Source organism: Portunus trituberculatus, unplaced genomic scaffold, assembly GCF_017591435.1.
Source record: "Portunus trituberculatus isolate SZX2019 unplaced genomic scaffold, ASM1759143v1 PGA_scaffold_340__1_contigs__length_181839, whole genome shotgun sequence".
Taxonomy (NCBI): domain Eukaryota; kingdom Metazoa; phylum Arthropoda; class Malacostraca; order Decapoda; family Portunidae; genus Portunus; species Portunus trituberculatus.
This window is the reverse complement of record NW_025541508.1, coordinates 24114-45000: the sequence shown is the minus strand read 5'-3', so window position 1 is coordinate 45000 and position 20887 is coordinate 24114. Positions and strand designations below refer to the sequence as shown.

General features: G+C 42.0%; 1 protein-coding gene across 2 annotated transcripts in view; it reads right to left on the bottom strand.

Annotated features, from left to right (window-relative positions):
• The window catches only part of LOC123500500, a 25471-nt gene extending 18919 nt beyond the window's left edge, over positions 1–6552 (bottom strand). The window contains exons 1-2 of one of the 2 annotated variants that reach the window (XM_045249208.1): positions 6392–6552; positions 875–1272 (exon numbers count right to left, since the gene is read on the bottom strand). The gene's annotated coding sequence lies outside the window, so the exon portion shown is untranslated. Of the gene's footprint in view, positions 1–874; positions 1273–2827; positions 3413–6391 lie in introns of those variants that run through there. The other variant, XM_045249209.1, reaches the window with a different exon arrangement.
• Positions 6553–20887: the final 14335 nt, after the last annotated feature.

Sequence of the window (20887 nt, the reverse complement as noted above, 5' to 3'; positions counted from 1 at the left end):
GGTAGTATGCAGATTATTTTGCCAAATCAAAACAAGACAGGATAAAACAAAGCACCAATGAGTATAATATGACAACATATAAGAGTATAGTAGAGGTACTTCAGGAGTTGCTTGTCACATATAGTGCAGTATTAGAATGTAGTCATCAACACAGGCAAACAAACCTATAGATGTATGAGCAATGTTTTAATGGTGAGTAAAGGTAAAACGTTATAGTGTTGGTCAAAGTTCCATCTTAGTAGATATACAAATAATAGTGTTAGATACGCTAGTCTCTTCCAGATATTCTTTTCAGGTGGCTGAAAAGAATATCTGGAAGAGACTAGCGAGGCACAGCGACCTCATATGAAGATGGGATATAAGCTGAGGAAGAAGAAGAAGAAGAGTGTTAGGGATAGATCATGTAGTGGAAATTAGTTTATAGTATAATAATAGTAGTAGTGATAGTAATAGTGACAGTAGTAGTAGTAGTGGAAGTGGTGGTGGTGGTGGTGGTGGTGGTGGTGGTGGTAGTAGTAGTAGTAGTAGTAGTAGTAGTAGTAGTAGTAGTAGTAGTAGTAGTAGTAGTAGTAGTAGTAGTAGTAGTAGTAGTAGTAGTAGTAGTAGTAGTAGTAGTAGTAGTAGTAGTAGTAGTAGTAGTAGTAGTAGTAGTAGTAGTAGTGGTGGTGGTGGTGGTGGTGGTGGTGGTGGTGGTGGTGGTGGTGGTGGTGGTGGTAGTAGTAGTAGTAGTAGTAGTAGTAGTAGTAGTAGTAGTAGAGAGAGAGAGAGAGAGAGAGAGAGAGAGAGAGAGAGAGAGAGAGAGAGAGAGAGAGAGAGAGAGAGAGAGAGAGAGAGAGAGAGAGAGAGAGAGAGAGAGAGAGAGTGGGCGTCTCACCTTCATATCCTTGAAGGCCACAACCCGGCCCACCTCTGGCGTTCCACCGTCGGGCCAATCACGTCCATCATTATGAGACACTTTGACAAGGATGTGGTTCTGTTTTTGGCCTCACTTGGCAATGGAACCATCAGAAACCTTCAAAATGTCGTAAGTTCTGTTACTTTTTGCTACTCCACCAAACTTCACCACCTCCAGAACCACTCCTGCAGTGGATGTTTTGAAATGGGGCACCACAGCAGACAGTGGCTCCAGTGCATATCTGTTCCACGCCCTCCTCCTCCTCATGGTGACGCTGGCACCGAGATACACCAGCACACTACACACACACACACACACACACACCACCACCACCGCCATCGCCACACTCCCTGGACGCTGGTGTTGTAAGATGTGGCCTGAAATACAAACAGCAGTGTCACTCGCCACCTTACAACACTACACCACACTACACCACATACCCCAATAAACACACACACACACACACACACATTCTACTACTACTACTAATCATCATCATCATCACCATATGCATCAAATCCAAGGGGTTTCAAAAGGCTTTATGTAACATTCCCTACCATCTGGCTCGTTACACCAGGACACACCGAGCGATGGGAAGACAAACAGAACAAAAATTTATCAATCTTTAAGGGGACTGGCGATCAAGTGGACCGTTTTTTTTTCTTTATATGTAAAATTTAGTGCTACCTTTGGCTGGCTTACTCTTACATAAATGAAAAAGAGGAGGAGGAGGAGGAGGAGGAGGAGGAGGAGGAGGAGGAGGAGGAGGAGGAGGAGGAGAGGAGAAGAAGAAGAAGAAGAAGAAGAAGAAGAAGAAGAAGAAGAAGAAGAAGAAGAAGAAGAAGAAGAAGAAGAAGAAGAAGAAGAAGAAGAAGAAGAAGAAGAAGAAGAAGAAGATTGATACATTTATTGTTGAATTAATAAATAATTACAACAAAGGAGAAGGATGGGCCTTGCCACCCACCCCCTGGGCAAAGACTCAAGGTTAAAATCATAAAAAATAACTCTGGACAGTATACACAACGAGAATACAAGTATTTCAATAAATAAATACACATATTGCACAACTTATTGCCTAAGATATCCTACAGTCTGGGAGCAAACTGAGGATATTCCCTGAGTATATCCCTGAGGGTGGCAGAGTCTAGGAGATGGTCAATGAGGCTGTACAAGTCATGCTGACCTTGTGGCCTAAATTTAGCAATGAGAGGACATTCCATGATATAGTGAGGCAGAGTGTGTCCCCTTGGTGCAGCACACAGCACACACCAAGAGAAGCACTGACTTCCCAAAAGTATTTGTAGCCTAATCTGAGCCTCATTGCCACCCTGTCATGTGATGCAGTGTGTCTCCCGTAGGTGTAAGCACAGCTCTGGGAGACATGTGCATAGTGAAGACTAGTGCTACTGCCCCTATGGCAACAAAGCTCCAACTGATCACTAATGCTACTTTGTACAAAGTCCTTAATGCTACTCTTAACATAACCCAGAGTGTGCTCAGTGCCAGGGTCCACTACGTCATCTTGTAGGACACACTGAGCAAGGTGGTCTGCTTTTTCATTTAGCGGGATACCCACATGAGAGGGTATCCAGATGAAATGGACCGTGGCACCGGCACCTTCTAGGGTGTGGATGAGATCAAGACACTTATTAACTAGATCACAGTCCATGGGGAGGTGGATTGGAGGGCGTACAATGCAGCCTTTTTATCATTTATTTCTCTTGAAGCAAGCAAGCAAGAGAGAGAGAGAGAGAGAGAGAGAGAGAGAGAGAGAGAGAGAGAGAGAGAGAGAGAGAGAGAGAGAGAGAGAGAGAGAGAGAGAGAGAGAAACATTGGGCCGTACCAAGAGTCGCGAAGGCCAAGGCATGGACCTTCCCTTCGACCAGCAAGGCAAAGCCTCCACCCTTACTTTCAATCCGTACCAAGACTCACCGTGGAAGGTAGGGCCGCGAGAGGTCTGCCACTAACAAGAGTTGGTAACAGTTGTTTCGGTATTGGTATGACTGTAATCCGGATTTGAGCTCCACGAACAACAACAAAACAACAATGCCCGCTACAAGAATGGAGGGAAGAAGCCGTGACCGGGCCTCGCCACTCACACACGAACAGAGAATAATGATTCTCAATCTTGTAAAAGAGAATAAAGACTTGCAAGACCACTCAACAAACCCAGCTAGCCTTCACATGAAAAAAAAAAATAGCTTAGGAGGAGATCACCAAGTCATTTAATGCCATTAACATTTTTTTAAATATTAAGATATTTATAGCTAAATAAAAATTCAAGATTTTAGCATCAGCTGGTGCTTAGAGAGAACCTGACAATGTGAAACAGAGGCAGGCTCAGGTAGTGAGTAACAAGCCCACATGTGATCAAAGTTATTGAATATCTGTGTACTCAAGCATTCCTTATTGAAAACCTGGCTTGCCACACACTTAAATAATTTTTTCTGCTTTTCAAGTTTTGTATATGTATAGCAGTTCTGAATGTTTATTGTTGTTGCTCAATTTCACTATGTATTTATAACAGGTTTATTCAACAACCTTACAGACTGCAGTGTTTTCATAATTTCCAGAATTCTTAACTTGATTTTTTTTCTGTATCCTTCCATTATTCCTAAAGTGGTAATTTATCATGTGTTTGGAAATCACTGTCTTACAAAATCCATATCAAGAAGCAGTGGTAGTTCATTACAAGAGTTGAGAAATTTGTATTCTTTGGGATCTGCTAGACCACTCACCTCCAGCGTCACCAGAAAACAAAACACCAGTGTCATGTTGGTTAACCGGCAGAATTCTTCAAAAGAAAGCTTCAGAAAGCCACCACAACTTCAGACAAGGTTCTGAAAGCATCTTTAGCTGTATCTCTATTAACTCCTAAAGCCAAAGAGCCATTCAGTATTGCTGAAGAACTTATTTTGCCAGCTGTAGGTATGATGGCTGAAATAATGCTGAATCAAAAGACAGCTGACCAACTAAAACACCTCCTTTATCACACCAAACTGTCTCTCGCAGGGGAAGTGAAATAAATGCTGATATTCAGGATCAAGTTGTGAATAAACTGAAGGCAAGCCAGTCATTTTCTCCAAGTTGATGAATCAACTGACATCAGTGGGCAAGCTCAACTTGTCTCATTTGTGAGATATATTGATGAAGATGATATCAAGGAACACGTAGTTTTGTAAAACAAATTGGAAGAGAACATCAAGGGAAGCTTTTTTCAATGTCATTAATCGGTTCTTCATTGAACAAGGGCTTAGCTGGAAATCTTGCATGAGTATGTGTACAGATGTTGCCGTATCAATGACTGGTAAGGTGAAGGGACTGGTGGCAAGGATTAAACAAGAAAAATCCTGATGTTGAGTGGACTCATTGTATCATTCACAGAGAATTTTTAGTACCAAAGACAATGAGTTCACAATTGCACGAGATTCTGAATGACGCCGTCAAAGCAATCAACTTTATAAAGTCAAGGCCACTTAATACTTGTCTGTTTCACAGATTGTGTGAAAGCATGGGGTCAGAGCACACAGAACTATTACACAGATGTGCACTGGCTGTCTCGTGGAGGATACTCGCCAGATTGTTTGAGTTGTGAGATAAGGTAGCTTCATTCTTATCAGAACAGGGGTCTCTTCTTGCCACATTTTTTTTTAAACTACTCGGCTTGCACAACTGGCATATCTATCAGACATATTCAACAAACTGAAAGAGTTAGATATGTCTCTGCAAGGTAATGCTAGACCACAATTTGTATGCATATCATTAAAAATTCCATAGTTAACACATTAGTATAGTCAATCATGAATTACATTAATCATGGCCTGAAATAGTTTGGATACAGGACTATACATCTTGAGAACTACCTACAATACTGTCAGTATACCTAGACTTAATTAAATCCTTGCACATCACACCCAACTCAGTGAAAAGTTATCTGTTGACTTTGCTTTAACATTATTGCACTCAATGCTTATGTCACTCAGTCTTTGTTGAGAGAGAGAGAGAGAGAGAGAGAGAGAGAGAGAGAGAGAGAGAGAGAGAGAGAGAGAGAGAGAGAGAGAGAGAGTTTGATAAGAAGTCCTGGGTTAGTGTGAAGTGGGGTGCTTGTGAAATTCTCTGTCAACATCCCTATATACATCTTTGTGGTTTTGTTTTAAACCTGCTTATACAGGCTAGTATTTACCTTGTGACTGGCTTTTCTTTGTATACTTTGACAGCCTTCTGTCTGTTGGCAGTTCACCTGTCACTTCCTATTCTCCATTAACCCATGCACATATTTGGTCTTTAATAGGCTTGGATGATGAGCTCACTAAAGAAAATATTTATTACCATGAAATAAACAGTGTAACTTTCCTGACAAACGAAAACAAGCTTCATAAAACAGCTAGGTGGCGAGCTTTCTGGATCCACTGCGTTCTTCCACCTCGCGATTTTAAGGCGATCCTTCACTATTATAAAAGAATAGTAACTTACGTGGAAACATAACTATCGGTTTTCCGAGATTGAAAATATTACTTGATATTGATTTTAGTTCATACTATTCGTTGGTCACTCCAGCTTACGAAAATTATAAAATATTTCTTCGAAGGTCATGTGGAAGACACGGGGGCACCCATGCCTTCCCTTCGACCTTCCCTCTGCTCTTCGTTCCAATAATGACAGCGACTCTTGGTACCACATTACCTTCCTTCTACCCTCGACCTTAAACCTTCGTGACTCTTGGTACGGGCCATTGAATCTTTGTATTAGTTCAACTTCCAGCGTTGACAACACTGTCCCGTCGACGAACAGTGGCAACAAGAGGTCTGTGTGTATCCCCCCTGCCGCCTCCCCCTACCTCCCCCCTCCCATCCCGCTTTCCACAATGCCTCCAGATACTGCCAGAAATCCATTTTTGTGGTGAAAAATACTTAGAAATATGGTAGCTACAGTAAATTTTGAGTTACAGAATTGTGAAATGAAATATCTGTGACACATCTTTATAAAGTATATATCTTTCATTGAAAGTCAATCGTTCGCTGATTTAGCCGCACCAGGAGACGCCCTCTGAATGTGAGTGCCGCAGTATACGGGTTAAAGGTGTTTCTATAATTCTAGTGACATTAACAAATTTTCTAGATTGTGAAAGGGCTCTAGCTTAAGTGACGCGGGTGGCATTAACACATCTTCTAGATTATCAAAGAGCTTTAGCCTAAGTAACATGAGTTTTTAAGGATGTTTCTGAAATTTTAGTGACATACTAACATTTTCTACGTTAGCAAGGCAAATACTTTAAAGAACTCGGCAAATCGTCTCTGTAGGCTTTGAAACTGGCCGCGTGAGAGGGAAGCGTTTCTGAATGAGCCTGTAACTGACACGAAGGGCTTCACCAAATAGTAAGCACAATAATACAAAAACGCGTCAGGGTGGGAAGCAGTGGCGGCCATTAATGAACGCCAGCCAGCTCACCATCCTCTATTCTGGCGTTCCTGTCACTAAAAATGGCGTTATAACTACCTTAGTGACGGAGACTTCAGCTGCACTCCACACAACACCCGTCTGTCCAGTGGTGGTGACTCTACGCTGGTGTACAGGCACGGGTGGGCGGACTGTGGGCGGCCAACGTGGTGCAGTTTCACGTGGTGGCGTGACTCGATTCCCGCCCGACTCGTTCCCGCCTCATTCAGTTTTGGGCGGGAATTAATGCTTCTCATATAATTTCCTTCTTTTTTGTCTTTTCTGATCACTTTTATTCTTTTTATTCTTTCCTTATTTATTTTTTTAATCATTTTGTTTTATCATTTATTTTAATTTTTGGGGAGATTTAATGCTTTTGAACCTGCTCCATTTTTGTTTTGTTTTTATTATTGTTTTATTCCTCTTATTCTTTTCTTATTTTATTTTGTGTGTCTCTCCATTTTTTTCATCATTTATTCTTTTTTCTTCAATTTTGCAGTAGGCTAGTTGGCGCGGGAATGAATGCTCTTATATCATCATCCATTTTTATGTCTGTTTGTCTGATTATTTTATTCTATTGATTATTCTTTTTTATTGTGTGTTTTCTTTCCAGTTTTTCATAATTTATTCTTGTTTTTTCAATTTTCCAGTAGTTGGCGCGATATTCAATGCTTTTTATATCATCATCCATTTTATATATATTTTTTTTTTAATATTTTCATTTTTTTATTATTTCCTTACTTTATTTTGTCTTTATTTCAAGTTTTTTTGTCATTATTATTTTTTTTTTTCACGCCGAAATGAATGCTTTCTATATCTCTTTCTTTTTTTTCGTTGTTCTCGTACTATTTTTACTCTTTTTATCATTTTCTTATTTTATTTGATCTTTCTTTTAAATTTTAATCATACATGAATGAGTATGAATAAGTGAGCTTTATGTACAATAAGACTATTTTATTGACATTAGCAAGGGTCTGTGGAGGGCAGAAGATTAATGGCCACAGTCTTCACTATTTTAATCCCCCACATGAGTTTGTGAAGCTGTACAAAATCACCAAATAGTCACCACAAGGAATAGGGAAACGCGTCTTGCTACTGAAGGGATTAATGTCATGATGTAATGCAAATATCTATTGAAATATTGAAGAAACAGTATATTTTAGTAGGCTATTATGGGCGTGGGTGGCTGTGGGCGTGGTGGTGGGCGTCTTAGTGGGTTGTGGTGGGTTATGATAGGCGTGTGTGATAGTGTGAGCGTGTTGGTGTACTGGTGGGCGTCCTAGTGGGTGTTGGTGGGCGTATATAAGGTAATGGACAGGCTACGATGGGCGTGGGTGGGTGTGGGCGTGTTGGTGTGATGATGGGCATTCTAGTGGATGGTGGTAGGAGTATACAAAGTAGTGGGTAGCCTGTGATGGGCGTGGGTGGCTGCGGGCGTGGTGGTGTGATGGTGGGCGTCTTAGTAAGTGGTAGTAGGCTATCATAGGCGTGTGTGATGGTGTGGGGGTGCTGGTGTACTGGTGGGCGTCCTAGTGGGTTGTAGTGGGTTATTATAGGTGTGTGTGATGGTGTGGGCGTGTTGGTGTACTGGTGGGCGTCCTAATGGGTGTTAGTGGGCATATATAAGGTAATGGATAGGTTATGATGGGCGTGGATGGCTGTGGGCGTGTGGGCGTGATGATGGGCGTCCTAGTGGATGTTGGTTGGAGTATATGAAGTAGTGGCCCTAGTGGGTAGCCTGTGATGGGCGTGGGTGGCTGTGGGCGTGTTAGTGTGATGATGGGCTTTCTAGTGGGTGGTGGTGGGAGTATATGAAGTAGTGGGTAGCCTGTGATGGGCCTGGGTGGCTGTGGGCGTGATGGTGGGCGTGCTAGTGGGTGTTGGTGGGCGTATATAAGGTTTTCCAAGAAGTCTTTTGTTTGTGTTTGTAATAATTGGTTTGTGTAACTGTTCATAATTATTTAGCTTGTTGATAAAATGCTTTGGTTCACAGTGACTCCTCAAATAGTTTAGCTCAGTGATCAGCTTCACTGTGTGCCATCTTGACATGACATGATGCTCTCGGAAACACATTCCTCACACAAATTGATAAATCCCTGCACACTCAGTGAAATGTGGCTCAAAAATCTCTTAACTTCTTGTATCGTACATTTGCAGGATTTAAGCAGTCAGTCTTTTTATAATAATATATTTCCTCTATGTAACAAAAACAGCTTTCATTCCTTCAGAGCACCAACATCCACACAGAGTATCCACACAGACAACACTTCCCCCCTTACACTTCTTAATGAAACTGTATATTAATGTACTTTAACTACTTTACATATACATTATAATTATTCCATCATAAGACTTGTTTAATATTTCCTATGTGCATGAAACACTAACCAAACTGATTAAATAAACAACTAAATTACACTTCAGCCTTTGGTTAAAATTTCTTTCCTTTAATGAACAAAAAATTCTTAGACACCAAGGACTGCATGACGCCAGAGTCACAACTAATCCAGGCACACACACTTGGCAGGTGACTCCAGCTCATGGGAGGCTGTGGGTGTGGCTGTGGGTGAGGCTGTGGCTGTGGCTGTGGGTGTGGCTGTGGGTGAGGCTGTGGTTGTGGGTGTGGTTGTGGGTGAGGGTGTGGTTGTGGCTGGAACGGGACGTTTTGGCGCTGTCGTTTTGGCGCAGACGTTTTGGCGATAAGCTATTATGGCGCTCGTTATTTTGGCGCTAACTCATATGGCACCAAAAGAATAATATAAAAAAGAAAAAGAAAATGGAAATAAAAAAAGAATAAAAAACCTTTTTAGAGACCATGATTAATATAAAAGTGTCTCGTTTTGTGATAATCTCGTTTAAAAATTGTTACGATATTCAAGTGTCTCGTTTAGTAATCATTTCATTTTACCAGAGTCTCGTATGATGTGTTGTTACAATATTCAAGTGTTTCGTTTAGTGATTCTCTCATTTTACCAAGGTTTCGTTGGATTTTATTAATGAAATGATATCCCAGTTGTCTCTTTAACACTCCTGGAAAACGCTTCTCTTTATATTTTCTTGTACAACCCATACCAAAATGGCCGAAAACATTTTAAGTAAAAGAGACAAGCCAAAGTTTTCACATAACGGATGTATATACGTGTTTGACAAATGTAGCAAAAACGAGCCTTCTCTCAAGTTTTGGAGATGCGAATTAAAAAACGAGTGTAAAGGGCGTATTCACACTAAAAACCAGGAGGTAGTAAAAGAAGTAAATATACATTCACACGGTGCGTCAGCAGTAAATGTTGAAGTTGGTGAAATTAAAACAAGTGTAAAACGTAAAGCTGAGGAAACTTTAGAAGTGCCGTCATCAGTTGTTAATGCTTGCATTGAAAATAGTTCTCAAGCTGCTCTGGCAGCATTGCCCACTTCAGATGCCATGATAAAAAATGTTCGAAGAAAACCAAATCAATTATATTCTGCTCCTCCAAATCCTCTCAGTTTAAGTGAATTAGTAATACCGGATGTGTACAAACTTTATCTTACGCACGGTGGTCAGTCTGAAAACTTTTTACTTGGGGATAGCAATGAAAAACACGACAGAATTTTAATTTTTGTTGAAAGACCTGGCTAAATATTTAACGTGATTCTGATGTGTGGTACGCGGATGGAACTTTTAAGATGTCTCCTCCATTATTTTCTCAGGTTTACGTTATTATGGCAAGAATGCATGAAGGAGTTCTTCCTGTACTGTACGCTTTATTACCTAATAAGCGTCGAGCAACAACCGTGAAAATGTTTCAAATGATAACTGATTTGTCTGCAGACTTGCAACCAAAGGGAATTTATTGTGATTATGAACAAGCAGCTTTTTCTGCAATGAAGGAATGTTTTTCGGAGGTGGAGTTGAAAGGCTGTTTCTTTCATTTTGCACATAATATTCATAAGCATCTGAAACATCTTGGGCTCCAACATTTGTATATTAATGATCCTGACTTCGCTGTAAAAGCTAAAATGGTCGTTGCTTTATCTTTTGTACCTGTTTCTCACATGGATGTTTACATCGATGCTTTGTCGGAATACTTACCTGATGAACTTCAACCGTTAATGAACTGGGTCGAAGATAATTATGTAGAAGAGGAAATGGGCGACGTTCACCACTTTTTCCTACACAAATGTGGAATATGTGTAGTCGAACCATATCAGGTGAGGACAGAACAAACAATCATGCCAAAGCTACGCACAGGAAAATCTATGCAGAACTAGGAATGAATCATCCAGTTATATGGAAATTCATCGATGGAATAAAGAGAATTCAGAAAGGAAGTGATTCGTATTATGAACAACTAATTGCTGGAAATGCTCCAGCTCGAAAACGTCTGAAATACATTAGGATTGATGAACGCATTTTAAGTATAGCACAGCAGTTTGATTCACGGGAGCCACTACAATACTGACGTGGTTTGGCATAGAACTATGAAATGCATTAAATTGCTGGTGAAATTATTTCATTTTAATTTTTATTGAAATATTTTAGTAATGTATTGGTGAAATAATTTCATTTTAATTTTTTTATCGTAATATTTTAGGAATGTAATATTTTTTAAGATTTTTAAGTTGTCTTAACCCATGCAAAAAAAAAAAATAAAAAATAAATAAATAAATAAAAAAATCAGGCGAGAAACATTTCAAACTGAGCTAGCGCCAAAATAACGAGCGCCAAAATAGCTTATCGCCAAAACGGCGGCGCCGAAACGTCTGCGCCGAAACGACGGCGCCAAAACGTACTGGAGTCGTGGTGGCGGCTCCGTGACGCTAACGATAGCCAGCGGTCTGACGGAAGGTTTATTGCGTGTTTGTCTAGACTTGACTATTTTTTCTCTCTTTTCATGCAATAGGCGCGCTGGCCGAGAGCAATGAAATTATGAAGGGGAAGAAATAAAGGTCCACTCTATTGTCAGTTCACAAGAAGTCTGCCGAATAGAAATTGTAAGTTTGTGGCCGGTAAAAGTAAAAAAAGTCCTTCATTTGTACATTTAGTGTGTTGCTTTGTGTTTTGATGGGTGTGAGGAAAAGCTGTGACGCGACTTGCTGCGATTTTATTTACTATTTTTTTCACGTTATGTATAAAGTAAAAACGAAAGTTATGCACAAGAAAGTATGAAATAAGAGAAGCTGCAGGAAGCCACCAGGCCTACACGTGGCTGTCCTTGTAGGAAACACGCCTCCCTATCTCCACCTCCCATCTACGTCCATAAATTTTCTGCCCGTAATCATGCCAAATCTATTCTCCAACTTACTAAAATCTCTTACATCAATAGAAAATGTCAAAGTCTTTCCAATTCTAACTCCTCTCGAGATTTCTGGCATCTAGCCAATAATATCTCTAACAACTTTACTTCTTCGTCTTTCCTCCTTTACTTCATCCAGATGGCTCTACAGCTGTCTCTTCTTTTCTAAAGCTGAACTCTTCGCTCAAACCTTTGCTACCAACTCAACTTTGGATGATTCTGGGCATATTCCTCCTACTCCTCCACCCTCTGACTACTTCATCCCTAAAATTAAAATTCTTTATAAAGACGTTTTCCTGGCCCTCTCTGGCCTTGATTCTCGGAAGGCTTACGGTCCGGATGGAGTCCCTCCTGTTGTTCTCAAAACTGTGCTTCCGAACTCGCTCACAGCCTGGTCAAACTCTTTCATCTGTGTCTCTACTTCTATTTATCCTTCTTGCTGGAAGTTTGCTCACATTCAACCTGTCCCTAAAAAGGTGACCACTCCAATCCTTCTAACTACCGCCCTATAGCTTTGATTTCCTGCCTTTCTAAAGCCTTTGAGTCTATCCTTAATAGGAAGATAATGAGGCATCTATCAGCTCACAACCTTCTCTCTGATTGCCAGTATGGTTTCCGTAAAGGCAGATCTACTGGTGATCTTCTTACTTTCCTAACTGAATCTTGGTCATCCTCTTTAGGGACTTCGGTGAAACCTTTGCTGTCGGCCTTGACATATCGAAAGCCTTCGATAGAGTCTGGCACAAATCTTTAATTTCTAAACTACCCTCCTACGGATTCTATCCTTCTCTGTACCTTCATCTCCAGTTTCCTTTCCGATCGTTCTATTGCTGCTGTAGTAGACGGTCACTGTTCTTCCCTAAAACTATCAACAGTGGTGTTCCACAGGGTTCTGTCCTATCACCCACTCTCTTTCTATTATTCATCAATGATCTCCTAAATCTGACTCAATGCCCTATCCACTCCTATGCTGATGATACCACCCTGCATTATTCAACAGCGTTCAACAGACGCCCAACCCAACAACAATTAAATGACTCAAGGCGAGATGCTATAGGACGCCTAACTTCTGATCTTTCACTTGTTTCTGATTGGGGCAGAGAAAACCTGGTTTTGTTCAATGCCTCAAAAACTCAATTTCTACAACTATCTACTCGACATAACCTTCCAGACAACTATCCTCTCTTCTTCAATAACACTCAACTTCCCTCTCCTCTACATTAAACACACTCGGTCTATCCTTCACTAAAAATCTAAACTGGAAATTTCACATCTCTACTCTTGCTAAATCAGCTTCCAAGAAGTTAGGTGTCCTATGGCGTCTTCGTCCATTTTTCTCTCCTCCCAGCTGCTTGCTCTGTACAAGGGCCTTATCCGCCCGTGTATGGAGTATGGCTCTCATGTCTGGGGATCCACACACAGCTTTACTAAACAAGGTGGAATCTAAAGCTTTTCGTCTTATCAACTCTTCTCCTCTAACTGACTGTCTTGATTCTTTAAGTCACCGCCGCAATGTTGCATCTTTATCTGTCTTCTACCGCTGTTTTCATGCTGTCTGCTCTTCTGAACTTGCTAACTGCTTGCCTTCCCCTCCTGCGGCCTCGCTGCACAAGACTCTCTACTTCTTCTCATCCCTATTCTGTCCATCTTCCTAATGCAAGAGTTAACCAGTATCTTCACTCCTTCATTCCCTACACTGGTAAACTCTGGAACTCTCTACCTGTGTCTGTATTTCCACCTGCCTATGACTTAAACTCTTTCAAAAGAGGAGTGTCAAGACACCTCTTACGTTAACTGGACCCTCCTTTTAGATTTTTATGTTTCTCTTTCTACTTTTCTTTTAACAGGGCCTGGCAACCAGCGGGATTTTTTTTTCCAACACTGTGTTTGCCCTTGGCCAGTGCCCTTGTAATGTAAAAAAAAAAAAAAAAACCCCAGAACTAACCACCTCCCCATTAGCTTCCTTCAGTGCACATATCTTTTCTCTATTTTTCATCCACTATACTTGGGATCAGAGTTTGCCTGGCTGGCTACCTTCATTTAACTCTTAATTGTTTTTAGTTTTCCTCATTAACCTCCTATCTGTTCTAACTAACTCGTTATAATGTGGCCTTAAAACATCTTCTGCTTGTAATCTCTTGTATATACGGGAGAAGGTGGTAATATGAAACAGGCAATATCTCGCCTGATCTGCCTGCCATCTGTTGCTAACTAAGTCAGACATATCTATTACTTCCACCTGATGCCACCACAGTACGCTGGTGTCACTACCTCAGAGAGGAGGGCACTTTACTTTTTGCCCTGTCAAACTTTATTTTAGGTGAGATTCACATTTGTTTACGCTCAATGAATTAACATATATGAGGCATGCAATATAGTGAGTTGATTAGGTGTAAGATCAGTTGTTAAAATGGCTTAGCTAATTTTCCGGAAACTAGGAAAACCACTACCACCACCGCCACCGCTGTCAACACAACACAACACAACACAACAACAACAATATCAACATCAACAACATCTATAACGAGAACAACATCAACAACGGTAACTGTAAAGATGATGAAAATATTACTAGTAGTAATAATGATAATGATAACAAAAACAACAATGGCAATAATAATAATTATAATAATAATAATAATGGTAATAATAATGATAATAATAATAATAATGATACTAATAATAATATAATAATAATAATAATAATAATAATAATAATAATAATAATAATAATAATGGTGTTATGCCAGCAATAGCATCTTGTCTAGGGATCAAGGCACACAGAAACTTCTAGTTAAGCCGGGCTTGCTAATGTGAGTAACGGCACATGCAGGAAACAGCTCTGGAAAATCTTTGCTAACATCAGCAACAGGATCATTTTCTAATGGAGAAGAGCAAACAACAGGGTCAGGCACTACCAGACTACCTGCGACATCGTTACCCAACAAAAAAGTGACTCCTTCTACTGGTAAAGAATCTTGTACAGCAACCGTAACGGGCTGAGAAATCAACTCTGTCTTGAGATAGAGTTTTGCTAATGGCACATTAGTGGTTCCACCTACTCCTTTTAACAGAACATGCTCACCTGTGTAAATGTCATCAACAAAAGGAACCGACTCCTTCACTACTACACTATGAGATGTTCCTGTATCCCGTAATACATTAACTGGAACCGCCTGACCATCTTCATCAACCGAGATGAAACCCCGGAATATAAATGGCTGAAACAACTCTTGAGGATCTTTCACAACTGCAGACACTTCATTACTAAGTAGCGATAAATCTGCAGGGCCAAACACACAATTAGCAACAGCACCACCATCATTTTACCAGGAGTTCTTTTTCCCAACTTTGGGCACGTGAATTTGTAGTGACCCGGCTTTCTACAATAATTACATATCTCAGCTTTACCCAAACCTCCACTATATTTTGTGTATGGGGACTGATAAGCAAAATTCTTGCTATGATAATTACTGTTACCTACAGGCTTACCATATAGTTGAGATTCGCTTTGGTCGGAACTGGGTTTATCATAACCCTTCTTACGAGATTTGCAAATAATACTATAGTTTTCTGCAGAGATGCAGCCTTATCTAAAGTCTTCACTTCCTTCTCTAACAAATATAACCTCACTTCCTGTGGCACCTCTTAAGTATTGTTCCAAAACAATGAGCTCACACAACTGTTCATAAGTCTTTACACCACTAGCAGACAGCCATCTGTTTTTTAGTTTAGTTAAGGCATGAGCATACTCCACATACGACTTATTTGGGTCCTTGAAACTGTTTCTAAACTTTGCTCGGTAAAATTCCTCAGTAAGTTCATAGGAGCGAAGCACTGCAGTTTTCATGGCTTCATAATCAGACTGTTGACTACTTTCAAGAGATAAGTAAGTCGATAAACCTTTTTCCCGTTAGTGCAGTCTGAACTAAAACTAATAATAATAATAATAATAATAATAATAATAATAATAATAATAATAATAATAATAATAATAATAATAATAATAATAATAATAATAATAATAATAATAATAATAATAATAATAATAATAATAATAATAATAATAATAATAATAATAATAATAATAATAATAATAACAGCAATGATAATAACAATGCTAGTAATGAATTGAGTAGTTCTCTTAGCAGGTCAGTTTCACCTTAAACTTTGGATAGTTTCACAATCATTGGTCTTTTTCCTTGTGAAGCGACAGACCCTATTCTGTGAGCTGTGTTTACGTCACTGTCTTGAAGGTTTATTTTCAGTTGTTCTTTTGTCACGTTGAGGATGACAGTTTTGGAGTTTTCTTGGTTTGATTGGTCCGGTAGAGCGGGGCCACTGATGATTACCGTATCTCGTCGCTCATACTGGTCCACTACATCGATGTTGTATTCCAGAGTTTTCACTTTCATTTTCAGCTCATTCACTTCCTTACTTAGGTCTGATATTAGTGAGTCTTTTTGAAAGTTCGTTTTTCAGCATATCGGTTTCTGCTTTGAACTGCTTAGTCAGTAACACTGTAATTATTTCAACAAGCGACTTGGATTCTTGGGAGAGCGAGTCTAACAAGCTGTTTAATTCCTCCTCGCTTGTTTCGATGTCGAGAGCAGCACCGGCTACAGGGAAGGTGCTTGTTGGGGCTGGCGTGGCTGGTCAGAGGAGCACCTTCTAGCCTTGCTTGAAGTCACCGTGTTACGTCGCGCGGAGGCCATTGCAGAGTCCGTTTGTAGAGGCAGAGTAGTCACACAAAAGTTGTCCGAACTCGCTCGGCGCAGCCAGACAGCTCTTTTAATAGTAGTAGTGGAAAGGAAAGGTCAAGGAGACGTCTGCACTCCAGGAAAGCTCGAGTGAGGATATGGTTACATAAGTTCACCAAAGACTAATACCTGGGAACAGAAGAACAGAAGAGAAAGTGTTACAGTTGACTGTGGTTAATGCAATGGAACAGTGGGTGGAGGAGTCATAAAGGTACAGAGGGGAAGAAGAACCATCGTTGCTTGACCTAGTTTTCACAAAGAAAGCAGAGCCCCCTCCAATCATACACCACCTTTGTCCAATGGTGAGAAGTGATCATGTGACATTAGAGATGCAAATTCAGGAGATAAGTTACAGAGATGACTATAAAGGAGTGAGATTAAATTATGCAAGAGCGGATTTTAAAAAATATTAAGGATCTATTTTGCTGATATTGAGTGGAGAAATATTATGTACAGAAAGACAGTACAAGGAAAATATGACAAATTCTTACAGAAATATAATAAATGAGTAAAGAAAATTGTACCTGTTTATAGAGTTAAGAAAAAAAAGGCAAAAGATAAAGCGTGTGTGTGTGTGTGTGTGTGTGTGTGTGTGTGTGTGTGTGTGTGTGTGTGTGTGTGTGTGTGTGTGTGTGCAGGATTGAGTCAAGCTGGTAATGGCTGGTCTTTTTAAAGTTAATGTGTCATGTTTATCTGTGAAGTGTTTCATTTAATTTCTTTTTTTCCTCTTTCCTAATGGAAGTTCTCATAAAAGATACACTCCCACACTTTATTGAGTTAGCGGCGGTCACTGCACAACACCAACACAGTGTACAGTGTACAGTGTACAGTGTACAGTGTACAGTGGGTACAGTGCCCACTCTTGCCTACAGCTCACACAGGATGCCGTGTCTTATTTGTTGGCCATACTTTTTTTATTGTTGTGACCTGTACGTGTATATATGTACCCTTGTAATGAATGGTTAGTCAGAGAGAGAGAGAGAGAGAGAGAGAGAGAGAGAGAGAGAGAGAGAGAGAGAGAGAGAGAGAGAGAATATTGATATATCTTAACCTGAAAAAGAAAGAAGAGAGCAACATTAGAGGGTGTGTCCAGTTTGTGATCTTCGTGACTTACCGTGCATGTGTTTCCTGACGGCGATGCCCGGCGAGGCGTGGCAGCCACTCACCACTCAGCCAGCAGGCAGGACCAGGGTTGCACTCTGCTGCTGCTGCTGCTGCTGCTGCTTCAGCCAGCAGACAAGGGCAGGGTACCACGTTACTGCTGCTTCTGCTGCTGCCTCAGCCAGCAGGCAGGGGCAGGATTGCACTCTGCTGCTGCTGCTGCTGCTGATGTTGCTGTTGCTGCTTCAGCCATCAGGCAAGGGCAGGATACCACGTTGCTTCTGCTTCTGCTGCTGGCTCAGCCAGCAGGCAGGGGCACGGTAGCACGCTGCTGCGGCTGCTGCTGAGGCTGCTGCTTCTACGGCGGTTGCGGTTGTTGTTGTTGTTCTTTTTGTTGTTGCTGCTGGTGCTGGTGCTGCTGCTGCTACTCTTGCTGCTGCTGCTGCCTCGGCCAGCAGGCAGGGGAAGGGCAGCACGTTGCTGGTGCCGCTGCTACTGCTGCTGCTGCTGCTCCTGCTGCTGCTGCTGCGGCGGTGGAAGCGGCGACAGCGGATGCTGCTGCTGCTGCTGAGGGAATATGGACGGTGTGTGTATTTGGTGGCGCCATGCGCGGAGATGCGGGGAAGGCTGGCTATGTTGATGGTGAGGTGATGTGCACAGGCTTGACAGGACGCCCGACGTCTTTCAATAGTACAGTGAACGGCGCGGGCGACGCCGTCGGTGTAACCTTCTCTGCAACATTTCACACAACACAACACAACACACGGCAGCGCCTCAGCGGTGGTTTGGGGTCAGTCCTGCTCACGCGTCTCCAAAAGTGAAGGCTGCGAGAAGCAACGCTGAGTGCTGAGTCCAAACGTCTTGCTGCATTTTGCCGCGCCGGGAGTTGGACACTTGGCTGTCCCACGATCTAGATAGTATGGCTGACCGATGCCGCCCTGCCCTCAACACACCCGCACAACACCGCCAGAGTGAGGCCGTGCCTCTACCCACCTGATCTAGGCCACACTTTCCAGGAGACAGCTGGCGCCAAGGTAAAGACTAAAGATAATACTCTTTACCTTGGCTGGCGGCCGGTGGCCACGTCCCCGCACGGTCTGCTGGGCATCCCGGAGTTTGACCTCTACACAATTAAGGGGTTTGTCGTTATGGAGGAAGGGAACACATTCCATGTCCATCCCCATCATTTCTCTGCAGGAGTGCTTGCCGCGGCCTCCTCCTCAGCTGTGCAGGTCCGCGTGACGGCATCGCCAGGGCGTGAGTGGCCGAGTGCAGCTCAGTGTTTGGCATCGCGTCTCGCTGAGAAGTGCCGAGTAGTGAAGAGGAGGAGGAGGTGGAGAACACTCATCCATGGGAATGATGGCGAGGGACATGAAACAGCCTGTTCTCCCATTCTCCGTCATGAAGAACCTCCTAATGTGGAGGAGAAACAAAGGGAAGCGCAGCAGTCTGTGGTAGACAGAGGCCCCTCGGCGACCATGTGCACAGCCTGTGGCAGGAGGTGACCCAGATCGCTGAGGTGGCTCATGACTTCAGGCCACACTAATGACCCAAGGTAACCTTTGTCTGACCTCTTCTACGGCCTTCACAGGTCTGCCCTGCCTGGCGTCGTGGCGTCGTTGGCAGGGGTGGTCGCTGCTACTCTCACGGAGACGCCCGCCATGGCAGAGCAGGGCGGTGAAGGCGTGCCGCTTCCCTCAGGGCCCTTCACTGTGCCTCCAAGTAAGGCATAGTCTTGGGGCATGTCGTGGTGCATGTCAGCACCTGCAGGAGGGCGGCCAGCGCCACCTGAGGATGGACATCCCACCGGCACGCAGCGCGCCATGACGGGGGTCTGGCCGTCCCTCTTCAGCATCCAGGGGCACTGTGGCCAGCTGGGCAGGACTCGGAGGTAAGCTCTCCTTTTTGTCCTTCCTAGGGAAGGCGAAGGAGGCAGTGCGCCTTCTCCTCCCCCAGCGGCACCCAGACCTGGGGCGGGACAAACGTCACTCCACGGGGCACGCTGACGGGACAGCCTGAGCCGCGCCGTCACACAGATTGTTGCTGTGTTGCCCCGCTTTTGACGAATGTCCAAAAAAGAAAATCCTTGCCGTGGTGTGATTCCTGGGCAAACCAATTTCCTGGATGGTGTCAATGAGTGCGTGCGTGCAGCGTGAGTGTGGCAGCATGACACACACACACAGTTAGTTAGTTAGTTGATTTATTGACAAAACAAAATTACATGAACAAAGAACAAAGAACAAATATTTAAACTTACATTTTGTCCAAAATTAAAAATATTTTCAATAATCTTGTAAGGGGCGATTTTCTGTTTATGTAAAAGAGGTTACATATTTCATATACATTAAGGTTCATGTATACAAATTAAACACTTTAAATACATAGTCACATAGTTCACCTATATAAACATTTTCACTGAGTAGATCAGTGATACTTGTAAAGGTTAACATAGGGAATTGTACACGATATTGGGCAGAAAGTGGACAGTGTATCATCACATGCTGTTCTGTCTGTACCTGTTGTCCATCACATTGACACACACGTTGATCTGTTGGTGTGCGGCTCCACCTCCCTACCTCTATCCTAAGACTGTGGGACATGAGTCTAAGTCTAGTGAAAGATTCACGTTTATAGTCAGGGATGAATTTCATTGTCCGATACACTTGATGCACTGTCATTGAGGGGTTCAGTTCTGTGGTATATGTTATTAACTTCGTTGCACCTGCCGCTCTTTCCCGAACATAGGTCTCAATGTTATTTAATGGATTTTCATTACTGTTCCACAAAAGGGATCTTTCTATGAAACGAAAACCAGGTGTGTTTGCTTCTCTACAAAGGTTATATACAAAGTGGTACGGTTGTTCCATATCTATGTTTCCATGCTTTCTTGTAATAAACTTATATCTTTTCTTTTCAATGAGATGTTGTACAGGAGGGATATCTGCCTCTATCATACAGAGATTCATGCTCGTGTTTTTCCTAACACCAAGCAGACATTTCACTAGTCTATTATATTGTTTTTCCAGTACTTTTGTATTTTTCTTTAACCATGTTTCTGAACTGTAAAGTAAAGAACTCATCACTGCCGCTTCAAACACTGTTCTTTTGTAAATAAATGATTTGAGTATTACTGGCACAGAAGATAGAGAACTTATTTACAACAGCTTCACTCGAGGCTTCATGTAGTCTCAATATCTCGTCCACTTTAGCCGAGTCAGTGAACCATACCCCGAGGTACAAATACCTGGTGGCATAGTTCACGCTCGTGCCTTCACTTGTTAAACAGGATTTATCACAGTCCTCCCCATTAATAACAAAAAAACTTCGTCTTCTCGTTGATTACCATACCACTCTCTCTACAGAAACGACATACAATTTCAAATTTCCTTAAACACATTTCTCGACTGGTAGATAGTATTACA